The 17,918-nt window shown below is 41.6% G+C and overlaps 1 protein-coding gene and 1 long non-coding RNA gene across 10 annotated transcripts in view; one reads left to right on the forward strand and one right to left on the reverse strand.

Annotated features, from left to right (window-relative positions):
* Nucleotides 1-17,918, forward strand: part of SLC1A2 (solute carrier family 1 member 2) — an 83,429-nt gene that overhangs the window by 17,507 nt on the left and 48,004 nt on the right. The gene's annotated exons all lie outside the window — the stretch shown is intronic.
* LOC140253123 (uncharacterized) lies at nucleotides 5,255-13,750 on the reverse strand. Of its 4 annotated transcripts, none has more exons than XR_011903774.1 (8): nucleotides 13,694-13,750; nucleotides 13,316-13,386; nucleotides 10,992-11,114; nucleotides 10,603-10,712; nucleotides 10,085-10,272; nucleotides 9,787-9,950; nucleotides 9,256-9,368; nucleotides 5,255-7,376 (listed from the first exon to the last, which is right to left on the reverse strand). It is a non-coding gene; the product is annotated as an uncharacterized lncRNA (long non-coding RNA). The 4 variants fall into 4 exon arrangements; XR_011903775.1 differs by having other exon boundaries at nucleotides 10,950-11,114; XR_011903776.1 differs by lacking the exon at nucleotides 5,255-7,376 and adding an exon at nucleotides 9,113-9,177.

The raw sequence follows: 17,918 nt of genomic DNA on the forward strand, positions 1-17,918 counted from the left end.
AGCTCAGACTGCCAAGAGCCCCATTCCACCCAGCCTTGAGCAGCTCCAGGGATGGGGCACCCACAGCTTCTTTGGGCAGCTGTGCCAGGGCATCACTGCTCTCCGAGTGAAAATTTTCCCTCAGCATCTAATCTAAATCTTCCCTCTCAGTTTAAAACCATCCCCCTTGTCTTATCCCATCCTGAGTTTCATTTGCTTTTCAGGAACTGCCATGCACTGTTTCTCTGATTATTATTTTTTTAAATTTTCCTTTGTTTTTATGTGAACCACAATTACTGGATGGTTTTCCCTTATCTTAGTATTCTCTTTGCCTACTATAGGCCAGTTTCATACAGGAGTGGCCCTGTTAGCCAAGCAAGGCTGAATACATGTGCAACTCATGCAGCAGTGAATGATGTGTTTTTAATAATGAGCATGGCTTCATGCTGGTAAGAATGGCTTAAGCTACAAGAGCCTTATTCTGAGGTGCTGGGCACCAGCACAAAGCACCCGTGTATCCCACACTAGTCCTCCTGATTTACTTTGAGATTCCAGGGAGCTGTGCAAAAATGGGACATGGGCTTCTGGAGCTGATGTAGTATGGAGGGTAGCTGTACATACTGGTATATGCACACCCACTGGGACAAATAGATCCTGTTACAATGTGAACATGAAACCCAGCAGAAAGAAAATGGAAATGAAGAGTATTTATTGCGACTTTCCCTCAGGCAGGAGACGATGCAGACAGTGAGATTTATTTTCTGCTCGTGTTCAGTGGTCATCACTCTGCTGACTTCTGTGCAGTTCTGTCAGTTTGTATCAGCAGAGGCTTGACCTTCTGCTTGCCTGAAATTTATAGGGACAGTGCATCACTCGATCAGTTGCAGAGTGCATGTTTTATGGGGCAGCACCACCTTTCATGTATACACATCTACCCTTTGTCAAGACACGCACTGTTAGCATTCAAGGCAGCCCAAGTATGTTTTTGTGAATAGAGATCTTAGGCATTACTATGGTAACCTAATACTGTCATCCAGGAGTAAATTATTTATGCTTTTCAGCAGCAGAAAATTGAAAATCCTATTACTTATGGCTGTGCACTGTGGTGTCATGTGTTTTATTATGAAAATACTGCAGGATATCCATAGCACTGGGAGCTCACGGTACAGTATGTAAGCCAGAAGCTTTTTTTGTTTTCTTTATATATTTTTCCTGGAGCTTTGTCATCTAACTCTCAAGCCTTAAGCAGCTCTGGCAGCCTATTTAACCATTAACTGACAGGCAGAATAGGTTATGTTTAAAAGGGAGCCTCTTCCTCCGAGTTTCAAAATTCCAATTGTAAAATTGCTTGTAATAAATTTTATATAGAAAATGCCTCCTGACACTATTTAGAATTTAGGTGGTAGCTATAAAAATCAGAATTATGGAAAAAGTGTGCCTGATGCCTGCTATTTTTTCATACAGCTTTTCTCTACATAGTCATAAAAAGACTGCAGGAAGTTTTTCAATACATTCAGTATTCTGAATAACTGGTGTTGCAAGATTTTGTGCTGCTTAAAAAAAATGATCCTGCTCATCAGATTTTCTCATGTATGTACCATCAGTGTTCTTTAGTTACTCAGACTGGCTTAATATTTTCACACTAAAGAATTTAAATGGTACTTCCAGGTAAGAATTACATTCTGACTATGCCATTTTTTTGTTAAAGGAATGGCAGAAAGTCTTTGCAATTTGATTTAAAGAAGACACGGGTATTAACTTCCACTGTCCACAGCCTATGAGTCAATGGGAGTCTTCTCCCTCCAGCCCTAACTTTATCTATTGGGACATCTGGGGTGTTCAGATGCCACTGTATGCTGACAATTATTGTTACCTTTGTTAATGCTGATTTTCCACAGCTTTTCTCTTCTCTTTTCTTCATGCTCCAGCTAGGCTTTGATGTGCAGGAATAAGACCAAAGGCAGGTTTCGTGTGTAGGGTTTGAAAAGCAAAGCTGATGGTCTAGGACAGATACTATAACCCCATCAGCCAAGTAGTATCTGCCTGGCTGTCCATCACGGCCTCTTATTAGTCCTTTGGAAAAAGATAAAGCCAGGAAATCAGAGCTGTGTGATGCCTTGCTTTGCTGGCACACCTGGCAGGTACCTTGATTGTTTCTGGGAAAAGCAATAAACTGAAGAGTAGGCAGTTTTTTTTGGCGGCTGTTCCAGCCAGTTCGTGCTTCTCTGCAGCTCTGTAGAAGTAAAAGTATGATCCCATTTCAGAGGGGATTGTGGACTTCAATCAGCCAGAAAAGCTGGGAGTAGGTTGGGCCAAGCAGCTGCCCCCAGTTGAATTGTAGCACATCAGGCTTCTTGGAGAAACATAATGCTTAAAGCACAGAGTCTTGCTTTTTGTCAGGTTTCTGTTAGAAGTAAGTTTTCTGTGCAAAGCCACTGCAATAGGAATGAAAAGCAGAGCCAGACTTTGCCTTTATTTCCATGGGAAGGAAAAGCTGTGATTTTGGTGGAAGTTGTAAGTAAGAGCTGAGATGCACTGCTGCAAGTTGGGGCCAGTGTAGGTACCATCAGGAAAGGAAGGAAATTAATTTGCCTGGTTTCTGTGAGATACAGTTGGGAATAGTCAGATTAATAAAAAAGGGGAAAAGGAGCTTGAATTTACTGACAAAAGTCAGTATATACATACTGTACATACATGTACAGTCAGTATATACATACAAATACATACATGTATTTGTGTATTAATGGCAAGATTCATTAGTCTGTTGCATAAATTGTAGGGGGCTTTAATGGAAGATAAGTTCCTTAAGCCCTTAATGAACAGACTGAACAAATCATTCCAGTATAGCTCAAGGCACACAGCCTGCTTTCCCTGGGAATTGGGCTAGCAACTTACTGGACACCTGGATTAGAGCTTTCCTGGAGAGGAGAGAGGTCCAAAGGCACTAATGGAGATTGTAAACACCCGGTCTTTCTGCAGCAGCATCCTGTTGTCCTCTGGTCTTCAGAGGTGCTTCCACTAGGAAGCACAGCATGCTCAGTGTGCCTAGCAGCAAGGAGGACAACTGCTTGTCTCCCATTTCTTCATCAAAAGTTGGACTCGATGATACTTATGGATTCCTTCCAACTTGGGTGATTTTAAGATTCGATGATTCTGTGATCTGCACTGCTGTCCCAGAGCTGCTCTTTAGCAGGAAAGAGAATATTTCTTCCTTCTGCAGAGTGCAGTGAGTGGTGGAAAGTGGGAAGGAGTATTTAACCACAGCCAAGGAGCGATCCTGAAATGTAATGCACTGAAAACAGCCAGGCAGCAGGGGTGGACAGGCCTGGCCTGTGGAGCATGCACGGGGCTATAGCATGAGAAGGTGGGCTCTGCTTGGCAGATATAACTATTCAGTAAACTCAGATGGAATCATGATTCAGGAATATTCAAGGCCAACTCCCTGCTTCTTCTGACTGAAAAAAAAATAAATAAAGAAAGAAAAAGCATTACAAATCGGATGGGAACAACATCATCAACAAACAACAACAACAAACAGAAAAGAAAAAGAAATAAAAAGAAAAAGAAAGAAGTAAGCTTTCATGAAAATCCTCATGGCTTAGGAATACTACATAATTTTTTTGCTCTGTGCTTGTTACCATTCATCCCTCAGGGCAGGATGTAACAGACCTCCTAAAAGCTGGCTGATGCAACTGTGCGCTGGTGAGTGGGAAAGGCCTCGGACTCTGATGTGCTCAGCATCAGTCATTGATTGCTTCATGGCTGAGACAAAAATAGAGAATTACCACACGTCCCAGGAGTTCTGATGCTAGCAAAAGCAGTGCTGCTTTTTGCTAGTTTCCACCCTTCTCTGACACCTACTTCTTGTCTTTCAGCCTGCAGAAGCCTAGTGACCCCCCCAGGACAGTGGGCGGCACAGGGCTCTGCAGGTTGACAGTGCCAAGTCCTGCCCTGCTTGCTGGATTTTTCCCACAGGGGTGTTGGGGTCATTGGCCAGAGGATGTAAAGTCTCAAATTCACACCACAAAAGGGGCAAAGTGCTACAGCTAATTCAAATATTTCTAGAGGCATTTACTTGTACTTAGGAAGTGTTCAATAAACATCTCGAACTGAATAGTACATCTAACTATCATTTCACTAAAATGTTGTCTCTGGTGGTTTTTTATACTTTTATTCTTTTTCTTCCCTCTCTAGAATGGAAAGGAGAGGAAGATTAATTTAAGCTTGGGGCAGAAAAGGTCAAGCTTGATTTTGCAGTGTCTGCTTATAAGCAGCCCCTACTTGGAAAAATGAAGACTTGTGTTCACATTGTGTGTAGAACAGAGCATAACAGGGAGCTAATGCCCAGAATTTCTTCTTGCTGAAGAAAGTCAGTCTGAGGTCTGGGTTTGAGGCTGAAATTGGGAAAATGAAATGGGAAGTTCTTGTCAGAGCTCCCCCATTTTCCAAGTGCCCATTTCTCCAGCCTGGATTAGGAAAACAAATTTGGTGTTCAACCTCTACTCAGCCAGGGTTAATCCAAGGCTTAGGTTTTCACTTCAGGGCACAGGGAGTGTGCAATTTGCCCTCATCATGGCCTTTCCCATACTCACATAGCTGCTGTGGTAGTGTTTGGAGGAGGCATTTCTGCCTTTGGGACCTCCTGGACACTGGAGAGTTCCCACCTGTTCACTGCACAATGGCCAGGTGGAGCCCTTCTAGCTCCTCCCCAGCTCCTGCAATAGCCAATACCATCACTATAAGGCAAGGGGACACTGTTTTAGCAGCTGCAAGGTCAAGGACAGAAAAGAGCCATCTAAAACTCCACCATTCCACAGACTGATATGTGTTTCTCCTGCAGCCCTTCTCTTTTTTCCAACAGCCTAGCTGGAGGGACAAAGATAAAAGTAAGAAATATCTGAGCAAGCAGATATAGGCTTTTCCTGTCTCTGAGATGCAGTGGATAATTGCAGGCAGAGCAGATAAATCCACGTGTTGCAGAGCTGCTAAAAATACCATGAGAAGAAACAGGAGACAATTAAATGCTTGTGGCTTCCCCCAACTTTCCAGGCTGCACTGTAGTTCCACAGAAGCATTACATGACTTCTGGCTCTTTATGTGCCTTCCTTACCTTCTTCTAAGGGTGGATATAAAAGAGGATTAATTGAAAACGTAGTCGGTGTCTTTGTGCAGCTCACCACCAATCTAAGCTAAGATTTACCTAGAGATCAGCCTAGTCCATGGCGCAGCAAAGATTAGTCAGGCTTTAAAATAAAACTCTTTGGAAAAAGTTCACTATAAATAAACAGTCATGCTTTTATCCACAAATAGGTACAAGGACTACAAATAGACACCAGGGATTAAGACAACAAGGAATCATGGTTAAAGAGGGAATGAACACCAGGCCTGTTTTGGGATGTGTAAAGTATGAATTTTCACACTTGTGTGATAGATGGTTTGTGGTGGAACCCCGGGTTGCTGAAAGAAACAGAAATTCTAGGTTATTTTTAGTGGTTGAAGATCATCATGCTATTAAGTGTGGATAGAGACATGTCCGTGGGAATCTTCCTACTAATGAACAATTCTGCCATATTTAGTGCCTAAGAACTCCTTGATATTTGGAAAATAACAGGGCTTTACAGCTGTGATGTCTCTGATGGGGATTCAGCAGGCCAAACCTGGCTGGAGGAGAGGAGCGTGGCCCCCGCCCAGCACAAAATGTAAAACACATTCACTGACTGAGGGAAACTGATAATTAGGAAGAGATTAAAGGCAATCAAGCAATCAAAGCTCTTTGCTATGTGTTTGTATTAGTGCTTATTCCACATCAGTGAACACCAAAACACTGATGTAAGACTTACAGCCACTGTAGTCTCAGAGGAAGTAATGCTGCAAAGGATCTGGGAGGTTTTCTATCCCTCATCTGAGAAAGGATGAGTTGCTCTGCTCTCACCTCTAGCCAATCTTTGCTAAAAGATCAGGGGCGATGAGGGACATCCTCCAGTTCCTGCCTCCTACTCCAGAATGTCATCGTCTTCATCACTAGGCAAGATTTCCTAACACCTGCTGGTATCTGCTTGCTATACATTAAATTCTTTTCTTTCTATCCTAACAGAGCAGGGAAGATTCAGTACATCTCATATATACCTTGCAGTAAGAACCATTGTTCAGAGTAAGTTACATCTGCAAAGGCAACTACGCAAAGTAATGGCATATGCACACTCACACCAGTTTGCCTAGCTGACCTTCTTCCCATGGTGATGAACTTTAGCAAGAAATATGACTCTTAATATTTGCTTTGTAAAATAAATGTTACACAGAAGTGATGCTGACATCAAATAGCGTAGGTTGAGACAGAAGGTCATAAAACGGGGAAAATTGTTCTTATGAAGCACAAGTAATTCTCAATAGTACGTAACCATGCCTTAGGATTTTCTATACAAGATTTTACAAGAGAGCTCTGGTCTATGTGTGCACTACCAGAACAAGTACCTGGTCTATTGCCACCAACCTGAGTACAAGAATCCACTAGTTTCTTCTTTCTTCTGTTCTAAGGCAGATGTGCATATGATGTCCTGGCTCAGGAGCCCAGCTGTTAGTGTGAAGTGACAGAAGCCACCAGGCTCAGCCACTTTTGTAGCAGTGCAGTGCCAGGTTTCTGTGCTTTGTAGTCTGGTGTTCCTGCCACCCTGCCCATCTCCTCTCCTTTTTTTTTCTTCAGTGCCCTTCAAGTGAGAATGCTACAGTAAGATGGCAATAAAAACACTGTGTTTCTACAGTGGCTCACAAAGCTGCTTCTGCACCCTAATAGCACTGAGTGGCATTACATTTGATTTACTGGAGGGTAAACCGAGGTATAGAGCAGTCTGGCAGATCTCTAGCATAAGAGAAACAACAGAGTTGAGGGCAGATCTGAAGGAGTTATAACTTTGAAGATACAGTGGGCAAATTCATCATTAACCACGACTACTAGCTTATCTCCACTACTGTCAATAAAACTAAGGTGGCTTATTTCATTAGAAATTTTCCCTTAGAAATGCCAAACTGTCCTAATAGTTGCTATTCCAGTTCATGTCCTGATTCAAATTCAAAGCAGAAGAAAAACAGATTGAAAAGGAGCTGGAGTGCATATCCTTCTTGTCTTCCAGCAGCTGTCTTGTCTCTTGAAGAGTCTTTGCAGATTCCTGTTACAAATTACCTTCAGTCAGGCAACTTTGACATAGTTGCCAGGTAGCTAATGTTCCTGCGCACATTTCTTCTTATCAGTCTTGCTGTCAAGTCCATCACACAGCAATTTTAGGGTTTGTTGACACTTTTTCTCCGTGCTCATCAGATGTTGGTTTTGTTGTTATTTTTGTCTTTTCTTTTTCCAGGCAAAATATAAAAAGGGTTGATCTATAGACAAAACTTGCACAGAGCTGAAAAGAAAAAGGATATTTTCATGAATGCAACTCATCTGCATTTCCCAATAATCGTTCTAGTTCTGCCTTTCAAATATGTCAGCATAGGACACACAGCGTAGATTTCAATGGGACTGATTATTTTTATTTCTCAGTCAAGCTGAGAAGCTTATATATATTTAGTAGGAAGAATTTTCAGATTCACATGTACTTTGTTTTTAAAGAAAATGAAATAAGCAAATGGAAGCATTGTGCTTGTTTGTCAGACCTAAACTGGGACAGAAAGACAGAAAGAACACATCAGCAGAGCGCTGCGATGAAAAACATTTCCAAAGGCAAATGTTGACCAACTGTTTTGAATGCTGGATGCTGCACACTGAGTGTGTAAATCCAGCTAGGATCCTTTCAGTGTGTGAAGCCTGGCAGTAAGTCATATCAGCACCTCTTGTTGCATTTGTGAGCGCGTTCCCTGAAACAAGAGCACCGATTGTTCTGGCGAGTTTATTTCAGTACACACTAATATTGCATGCTTTAAAAATAAATCAGCTCTTTCATTTGGAGCTAAGCCATACACTCCCAAAAAGTCAGAGGTAAAGAAGTAATGAGATATTTGTTTGACAGCATTGTAAGAAATCCTCCCCCCCCTTTTTTTTTTTTTTTCCAAGGCGTTGCATTGCACATCTCTGCTCAGTATCCCCAAGACAAATCTTTGTAGCCAATTAATTCTATGCTCCAATAACACAAGTTTGGAGATGGGATGGCATTGCAGGCTGTAATTGCTGAAGAAAAGGTCTGAAGCTTCAGCGGACAGTATATCAACACAATTTTTTTTTATTGCTTGAAATCTTCATAACAGAGCCAGAGAAAACTGAGCAGGAGAGTGTAGTATAACCCTAGGGAGGAGGTGCTGGGGGAGGGAAGGAATGGGCTAAGCAACAGTTGGCTTTTAGGCGTCTATGAGACTGTGGGGAACAACTTCTTTCTAGACAGAAATATAGTCAAGCCAATAATGTGCACGGAGGATGAAGAAATCGGATTCTTTTTCTGCTATCTTATTCCTGGTTCTGTGTAGGGAATGCTCAGGCACAGAAGTGCTTTGAGTGCAGTTGCTGCACAGTACTGAAAGTGATTGCCAGAAATGAGGTGGAGACTTCTCTGCAATGAGTGCCCTCAGCTTTTAGTGTATATTTCACTACAAGTGCCAGGATATTACAGTTGCTGTCCTACGTAGCCTACTGAGAAAGAATCTAGTTGCTCAGCATGACAAATGAGTGTGACAACATGAGATATTTTGTGGGGTGCTGCCAAGCCTCTGAGCAGTTCTGCCACCATCTCTGTCATTCTTTTATGTCCAGAGGGAGGAGGGCATGCTCTCCAGATGTTCTTGCGTATGTTATTTTTTCCAAGCAAGATATAAAATGAAATCTATTGCCAGCTGCATTGTTCTGCTTGAGCAACTGAGGAGCGATTATGCATAAAACCAGCAATGAGTGAATGAGATTTATGTCTACAGAATCAGGAGTGGGAACACTCTTTCTTCCTACTCAGATAAATCCCTTTCCTGCCATGCACCTCAAGATCTACTACAGCATGGTGCCCACTTCTTCCTATCAGGTAGCCCTGAGGCTTGAGGACTTTCTCTGAAAATCACTACAAGAAATAGGAATTCTCCTTGAACTTTGGTATGGTTTGGTTCAGGTTCAAAATCTAAGTCTTAGAAGAGGAGATCAGGGTTCAGTCCCGACTTGTCTTACCTTCTGCACGTCAGTCATCTGGAGCCCTGCGGCTCTGGGTAATTTTGCAGTTCTGGAGTACTGTGCTGAAGAGGGGCACAACACTGCTTTGTTTATGCGTGTAGGAGGGTACACAATGTGCTCCCTCCTGCACCTGAACATACCTGTGGGTTGGTGTGGAGTAACAGCAGCCTTTGTTGAAATCCTTTTTTGCTTCCTTTGCAGAGGTTACTGCTTGCAAAGAACGGACCTTGTGCAACTTCACTCTTGGATTTTTCTTTAAAATATAATAGAATATAATTAGCATTCAGCTGACTCAGAAGAGAAATCAGGCACCTGCCTAAGTCATGCAGCAGCATGATGTACCTTAAAGGGTAGGACCATGATAATAGCACAGGATGGCATAATTTGAATCTGCTGTAGGAGTATTTAAAGTGATACTGATTGCCCCAATTCCTGAGAGGTTTCAAGGTAATCATGGATTTTGATTATTGTGTTGTCCAATTACATCACTACAGCCTTCTTATTGGCTATGGAAAGGGCTCCTGAAGCATCTGCTCAAGGGAGATCCATTCAATTATACAGGTAGGTTTAAGATACTTCAGGTCAGACTGAGTAACTATGCTCCTTCTCTAAAATCTTTGGCATTACCATCTCAGACAAGCCCTTGAGATCATGATACCATCTCTTCTTACCTGTCCTGCTTGACTTCACACAGAGAAGTTTCACGTATCACATGGCTCAAACACACTGGCAACACTGGCACTTGAGCCTTCACAATTGAGCTCAGACTGTGATGGTTTGACATAAGAAGGATCTTCTTCGAAAGAGCCTTGCTCCTTTGATAGCTGAGGAGAAACTGCATCATGGGCATGAGCAAAGGGGTACAAAGGTAAATCACGGAACAAAAGCATCCATGTACAAACTGTCCATTTTGTGTCTTCTGAAAAACCCAGAGGAGTTTGTAAGAGCACATTACATCACAGAACTCACCAGGGCTGGCTTAGGGCAGATATTGCAATAATTTGCATCAGCTCAGAGGTTTCACAGGCCCAGACTAATTCTTTTGAAACAGCAGTAGATTTTCCCCCAAGTTTGTTTTTCCCTGTACTTGTTTTGAAATGTGAATCCAGGTTGTACTTATTTCTCCATTGGTAACCAATTAGAAGAAGAAAAGAAACCTGTGAAAAATACAGCAACAATAATGAGACTGTGACCACAGTGAGTGATGTTGTTTGCTGTGTGCTAACCTTCATCCTCAGTACCAGCCATGGGCACACCTCTTGAGACTGTATTAGAACATGATCTAAACCAAAGCTTCTTGATCACAAATAACATTTTGTTCACTCCAGAACCTCCTATTGCACAATAGTACCAGCTTTGTGGCCCTCAAGGACCTGAAATATGAATGTTCCCATGGTGAAGTTTCCTCTTTGGGAGTTTTTTCCCCCCCTCATAGGTTAAAGTCAAGCAGGAGAAAGTGTCCTTTTTTTGTGAGGTCCAGTCCTTACCTTTAGAAGTTAATAGACTACCTTAAAATTTCCTTCTTTCCATTTTCCTTATGCACACCACTTATATCAGAATGTAGTGAAACTGGAGTTTGGACTTCACAATCACATGCCTTTAAAGAAGAACAAAGGTGACATTTATTCAGGTTGTTCGTTTTGCTCACTTTCTTACTTCATACTTCTGTCTATTCGCAGGTTGCTTGGCATATATACAGCCAATACAGCTGTTCAGAAATCCCCTTTCCCTTATTTTCATGAGTAGTTGCAAAAGGATAAAAATGTTCATTTCAAATGTAAGGAGACTAAGGCTGAAAATCACCAGGAGGAAGCAGGAAGAATTAAATGCATACATGTGCATAACAGGTGCGGTGATTATCAAAGGCTTTTCTCACCACTGCAGTACTTTGAACATCTAACTCTTCTTGTCAGTGTAGAAGAAAATCATCCTATATCTTCTTCTAGCAGAGGTTCTCAGGAATATGTTCTCCTGCATCCAGTGGCACGCAGGGGCATCACTGTCATGTGATAAGGACACTTATTCACCAAGTGAAAAATGCAACAGGCAAGAGATGTCTGGTTAGTAATTCTCTTCGTAAGACATACCCACAATATACTCTTATCCTACTGAACTGGAGTTATTGTATGATAGTGCCATGCATGCTGATGCCCCAGGCAGTGGGCAGGTGAGAGACACAGGGGCAGGCGATGCCCTGGCTGAAGTCCTCTTTCAGCTTTGCATTACAGTCTGTTTTCACATCACCCTTCATACCACATAAAGAAAAGCATCCATATTTCAACGTTTTTAATTTTCACTGTTCCTCTTTGGATATTCTCCCCCCCTCCTGATATACTAAAGGAAAGTAAGAGAAGCATTTAATGTTAAACAAAAACATAACCTGTGAGTTGGTCTTCTGGACTAAAGGAGAGGCAAATCAAACAGTGAGCAGAAAGACTGATATCTGTTTTCTATTTAGTCTGATCTGCATTACTTTTAATGGCTTTTAGATTTTACTTTTCAGGCAAAAGGCCTTTCTAGATGTCATATACAACCTGTGTATATTTTAGCAGGTATGTGGAAAAACAACAACAGCTATGATTTTTTTTTTTCTTTTTACCTTCTTTTTCTTTCCCCACTCCCTCCCTCTTCCCCCCCACCCCACCCTCTGTTTTCCTCTTTTCTCCTCCTTCATTTTTTTTTTCTACAATATGAAGATCTGCAATACTCTGACCTTCATCATAATTCACATGACCCCTCATTAAGGATTTTAAGATTTGAAATGGTAAAGCTTTTGCTAATTTAACTTCTCACTGAGGCTATACACTGAGGCGTGGTGTTTTGAATGGGATGAGCATGCCTCCTGGCAAGTTGTGATAACACATTTGTCTTGGTTTGTATGCTTGTATTTGGTAGATTTCCTGGGATTTTTCTTGCTTATATGCAAAGAACACATGAAGGGCACACTTATATTGCTCTATTTATGCTGGACAACTGATGCGGTTATGATTCAAAGAGAAAAGCATAATATAGCATTAGTAACACTGTACATCACAACTACACTAAAACATAGGTTTCTCAGAATTCTTAGATAAATTTCAGTTGTCAGAGATATGATCCAAGGATGAAGAAGGTTAAGAAAAATTGAGGTAATTTTGTGAATCTGATTTTACAATAGATGCTTGAACTGCCCAGAGAGTTTGTGTGAGGAAGGAATTTGAAGACAGATCTTGAGGCATGCTTTCTTCTCCTCCTATGAAAATCAAATCATAGAGAAAACTACCTTGGGCTGACCCATCAAACTGTCACAATATGGAATGCTGTTGTATTGCCACAGGAGTTGTAATGGAGGTACCCAGATGGCTTCCTATTCTTCCTAATAGGCTGGGCTAAAGGTCAGATTATGTTCTGCGATGGGAAAAGTGAATCATGCTGATGTCCCTTGCTCAGCTAAAAATATATGGACCTGAGGTAATGAGGGACCTTAATTTCAGTATATTGAAATTATTTTGCTCTGGAGATATGCTCTGAACTTTCTCTTCCCCAGTTCTTCTCAAACCTGGAATTTTGACTAAGTTCTGAATCAGGCACTCAACTGAAAGATGTGGTCAAGTTCCATCTGATAAATTCCTTTCTACTTTGGGAAGGAGATTATTGCTAAGCTTTCTTCACTCTTATTTTTGGTCAGTCATAGAGTCAAATCTTTCCTTTTGATACATATCTTTGCAACCAACAGAAATAAATAACCTTTTAATTTTCTTGCCACAGTAAGAAAAACAAGGATGATTCCACAGGGAGCTGAAGCCATGTAAACTGTATATCTTTGTCAGTGTGAAAGAGATGGTAGCTCAGAAAAGAAACAAAACATAAGGAGATTATAGGGGCAGGCAAGTGAGTGACAGAAAGATGTACTGACCTTGTTTAACTTGGAAAAGCTAATTAATAAAGAAGAAAATCACAGTTTGGAATTCAGCCTGAAGGTGAGCTTTCTCTTAGGTGATGCTTATTAACGGCCTGGGGTATTACTATATGTAATACTAGCCTGAAAAGTTATTATCTCTAGTAGAAATAAGCAGGTCTAGACTGTAACATGTCAGTTTCCTTTTTTAAGTGAAAAAAAATCTGCTGTTTGGAGTGTATGAATGAACCTTTTCTATTCCAAGGGCAAAAGGAGCTGAAATGTGACCTGCGACATAGTTGGAAATGAAGAAAGGGACTTACCCTACTAATCAGACAGTGTCCACCTCCAGTAGCTGTAATGATAATAACCCTTCATTCTGTTAAATATAGATCTGGAAACAAGAAGAGGAAAAAAGCCATTAGATGTTATCAGGGATATTTTAAAGGGCTGCAGAGAGGGTGAGGTTGTGCCACAAAGCAGACGTCGTGACCAATTTGCTGTTGTAATTTTCCATCTTTAGGGAAGTGATCCAAACCCTGTGCCCAAAGAGAGGGCTAAAAGAAAGTGTTAGTGGGATAGTGGATTGTATAATCAACAAATACACACAGTGGTGTGGTTCAGCTGGTATCTACAGATCATACAGCTAGAAAGATTACCACATCAGTAAGGGAAAACTGAAAATAAATGAAAGTACCCACTTGTGTCCTGGGCTTGCAGAAAAAACTCCAAAAGGAGCAACCTCCAGAAAAAGATCCTTCCTTAGGGGCAGTCAGCCCTTAAATGGGGTCTAGGAGAGGTGCAGCCAGGCTCCATCCCTTCCAGCCACACAGCTGAATTGCCTTCACCTGTGCTCCTGCGGCTGACTCAGTGCTTGCCTCAGGTGATCAATCAGAGGTTCAGGCTGTGATCAACAGTTCCCATACAGGGCATACTTAGCAGAATCTAAGTATCATGGTCTAATTTCTACTGGTGATACACATTCCAAAGAATAAAATCACAGAATCATAGAAAATCTCAAGTTGGGAGGAACCCATAAGGAGTCCAACTTCAGGCTCCATACAGGACCACTGAAAAGTCAGACCCTGTGTCTGAGAACAATGTCCAGATGCTTCTTGAACTCCAGCAGTTTAGGGCCATGACCAGCCCTGGGGAGCCTGTTCCAGTGCCTGACCACCCTCTCACTGAATAACTTTTTCCCAGTATCCAATCTGACCTTCCCCTGAGTAAGCTTTTAATTCAAAAGATACTTAAAGCTCTGTGTTTAAGGTGACCTGCAGTGGTGCTTTCATTCCACACTTACCTCGTGCTTAGATGAAGAACTTGGTTTGCAGTGCCTTTCCTCCTCAAATGATGCTCACCTTAATGAGGACAGCTTGTGACAAGACTTGCTGCTTGTCTCTGGAAATAGCTTAGAAAGGCTAAGGCACTGTACATGCTAAGGCATGTACAGTGGAAAACGGTGAAAGAAGTTGGGTTCCTTTTGAAGACAAATTTGCTCTGGACTTAATGTCTTTCTACACAGACATTAGCCTCTGCTATTTAACAATTGTTTTTTCTTATTGGTGTTGTAAGTTCAGTTCACTGGTACAATGACTCACATTAGTGTATTGGTTACACAAAATGGTCATTAACGTACTAACCAAAAGGGGGCTGTCTGCTGTCAGCTTTCTTTTTCCAGCTATAGCAGCTGCTTCCTTTTGTGCTAAATGTTGTGTGCTTTCACTTTTACTCCAAAGTCTACTGAAAGCAGAGAGAAAGTGGCATTGTACGTGTATGTATTCACATCCTGCACTGAAGTTCTTTAAACTGCTTAAACACTTGCACTGTGTGAAAGCCAGAACTGTCAACAGGATCAGAGGGCAGAGGCAGGGGCAAAGAAATCAATGAAAGATTATTTCCTCTGAGACAGGATATCTCATGTAGACCTCAGCTGTACTCATAGAAAATAAAGAAAAGCTGAAGCTGCCTTCATGCAAATTGTAGTAATCCTGGAACACCAAACAGTGAACACCAAAATATTCTCTTTGCTCACAGTTCTGAGAATATAATAGAAAGAAAAATGTGTAGCCTACAACTCTTTTAATTTTAGGAAGCCTATTTATTGCTGTATCTGTGTAAGTCCATGTTGAATGTCAGCCCATAGAAGGAGTGGTTCTGGGAAAACTGTAATAAATAATCTGTAGGGTGTTTTTGGAGTACCCTAGGGACATTGCTTCATCTTTCCTTCTAATGAAGAGTAATTGGTCTCTGTCCATAAGATGTACGCTTGTTCTTTATCAGTTTGTGGCCTGCCAGTAATAAGCAGAGGGAAGGACATAAAGCAATGATGGGACATCATTAGCTGGCAGAAGACATTCTGTTGAATTTTCCCAACCCTCTCCTTCTCTTAGGCCATGTGAAGATAAATCCTAACTGAATGTAAAAACAAGCCTGGGCTTAACGTATATCTGCACTAGAAAAATATCATGTTAACAAAGCAAATGAACTTCCCCTGTAATGTGCGTGAAAGTGGATTGGCTGCTGTTGCAAGTGTGCTTTTCATCATCCCAGACAATCTGTACCACACTTCCTGCAAGTGCAGTAACAAGCCAGATTGCCTTCAACTCGAAGTCATGTGTAAGAGGAAGAGCAGCTAGCAGTTAGCATCGTGTTTGTTTTTTTGTTTTGTTTTGTTTTGTTTCTTTGTATAGATAATACCTGAAACTCTGTAGCAAGCTGTGGCATGAGCCCTTGGAATTACTGCCTTATGAAGGATCTTGGAGCAGGCAATGCAGCTTAGGCACAGTTTGGACTCCCAAGTTCTGCCTGATTCAAATAATGCCAAAATAGTCAAGGGCAGGAAAATTTGTGCTTCCATTCTACCTAACTTTGGGATGCAGGAGCTCAGGTTGTTTGAGAGTTTAGGTAGGAGGAAGCTGAGGGACGTTTGCTGAACCTGTGTTCTCTGAAGAAGCTTTCTCAAGGCTTGGCAAGAGATACCTGTTGCTCCCAAATCCATCTTCTGGAACCTGAAAAGGTGAAAGCACTCAATAGCAAAGAATGGCAAGAGTGGGATGGTCATTCCTGGAGCAGGGCTAGAGCTTCGTTTTCCCAGATAAGTTCAAGGCCATGTTTGGGCTGTATGATGTTATAGCATCTCACTGGAATGAAAAACCACCGAGTCCTAACAAATCCACTAGCTAACCAACTTTTTGCATGATGAGGTGCAAGTATCTACAGAGATAGAAGGGTTAGTTATGGAGAGAGGAAGGGGTTTTCTTCCTTAATATATTTCTAAGTCAGGAATATTTATTCTATTTCTCTGAGTAGTTTTTGCTTTAAAATGTATTCACAAGAAGTTGCCTGGGTCTGAATGGGTGTAGCATTGCCAGGCCTTCAACAAGGTTGAAGGCGGACACGTTGCCTTAAGGAACCTCTGAGCAGTCCCCTAGCAGGACTGAGCACGGTCCATCCTTGTCTGGCACTGGGCTGGTGTGAGCCCCAGCATATCCTGGGGAGACCCAGGGGGCCCTTGTCCTGCACCCAAAAAGAGATGAGGGAGATCTGGGGACACCAACAGGGCCGTGTCAGCAGTACAGAGGAGGCTGAGGTACTGTGGCCATTGTGGTTAGTGGGGTGGGTTGTTGGCAGCTGTCCTGTGGCTTACGACTTTCCACCATTAGTGCTAACAAAACTCCTGCACAGCCGATAGTTGTGCTAAATGCTTCTAGAGATGAATATCAAAAGAACTAGCTGAGAAACATTTTTTAGACAAAAATATGTATCTAAAATGCAAATACCCTATGCTGGTGAAGGTGGGACCGCATACATGAATGTAACAGCGTAAGGCCCTGTTTTGGAACCTTTTATTTTTGTAACTTTGCCCTCTGATCACATGCTTCCCCATTTTTTTTTTTCGAGTGAAGTAGGTGTTCATCCTGACTATTCAGATTTTATGTTTATTTTTCAGCACAAGTGAAGAGTAATTATATTTTCTTGTCTAACACCTCTGCTTCCTGTTATAAAAAAAATCAGTTGCACAACGCCCGTGAGTCATTATTTAATAAATTTTCAAACAAGGCAGTATTGAACTGCACGGAAAATATTAAGAGTATAAAAATCTATTGTGTCAGTCTTTGCAATGAAAGTGGTCTAATTACTAAAACCAGGAGACAGAGGCAAAAATGCAGAGGCCATTAATTATCACCCTCACTTGCTGCAATCTTCCTGCAGAACCAGGTTTGTGAAAGGCCAGGCCTGTTAGGCAGCAGAGTTTAAAACAGAGTAAGGTAGAAGGCAGAACTGGAATAAGTTTGAGCTTGAAATAGAGTTGTATTATAAAGTGATTTAACAATCACCTAACATTTAAAGTCTGCAACCCAACAAAACAGAGGAAGTTCTGAGCATTCCTCGATTTATGTTTTTCTGATCCAAAATTCAGGCTCACCGCCATCCTTAAGAAGGGTGGTGATTTTGGTAATTACTTTGAAGCAAATTCTATGATTCTGATGAATCTACTGCTTTCTACTTGCTTATCATGTATGATGCTGGCCAGAGAACTCCTGTGAATGTCCCTAAGGATGCAGTCACACTGTGACTGCTGTCATGTGCTCAGGCAGAGTGACTGAAAGGCATGTGATCACAGGAGACAATTGCTTGGGTAATGACCTTGTGTCCTCTGGCAGGGAAATGGTGTGATATTTAGACTACACTGACAGCAACAAGAGAGCATGAAGAGCAGAAGTTGAGTTCAGTATTTCAAGGATGACAACACTAGAAAGGATAGACTTACTGAATTGTATTATGATAAATACAGCAATGAAAACCCATAGTTTTAGGTAATCAGAAAGTAGCAAGGTTAGCGTGAGTGGGAAAGATACAAAATACAGGGTAAATTCAAGCGATTTCTTGACTTCCAAGGAAAGATGCACAAATGCATAAGCA

Source organism: Excalfactoria chinensis, chromosome 5 (assembly GCF_039878825.1).
Source record: "Excalfactoria chinensis isolate bCotChi1 chromosome 5, bCotChi1.hap2, whole genome shotgun sequence".
Classification (NCBI taxonomy): Eukaryota; Metazoa; Chordata; class Aves; order Galliformes; family Phasianidae; genus Excalfactoria; species Excalfactoria chinensis.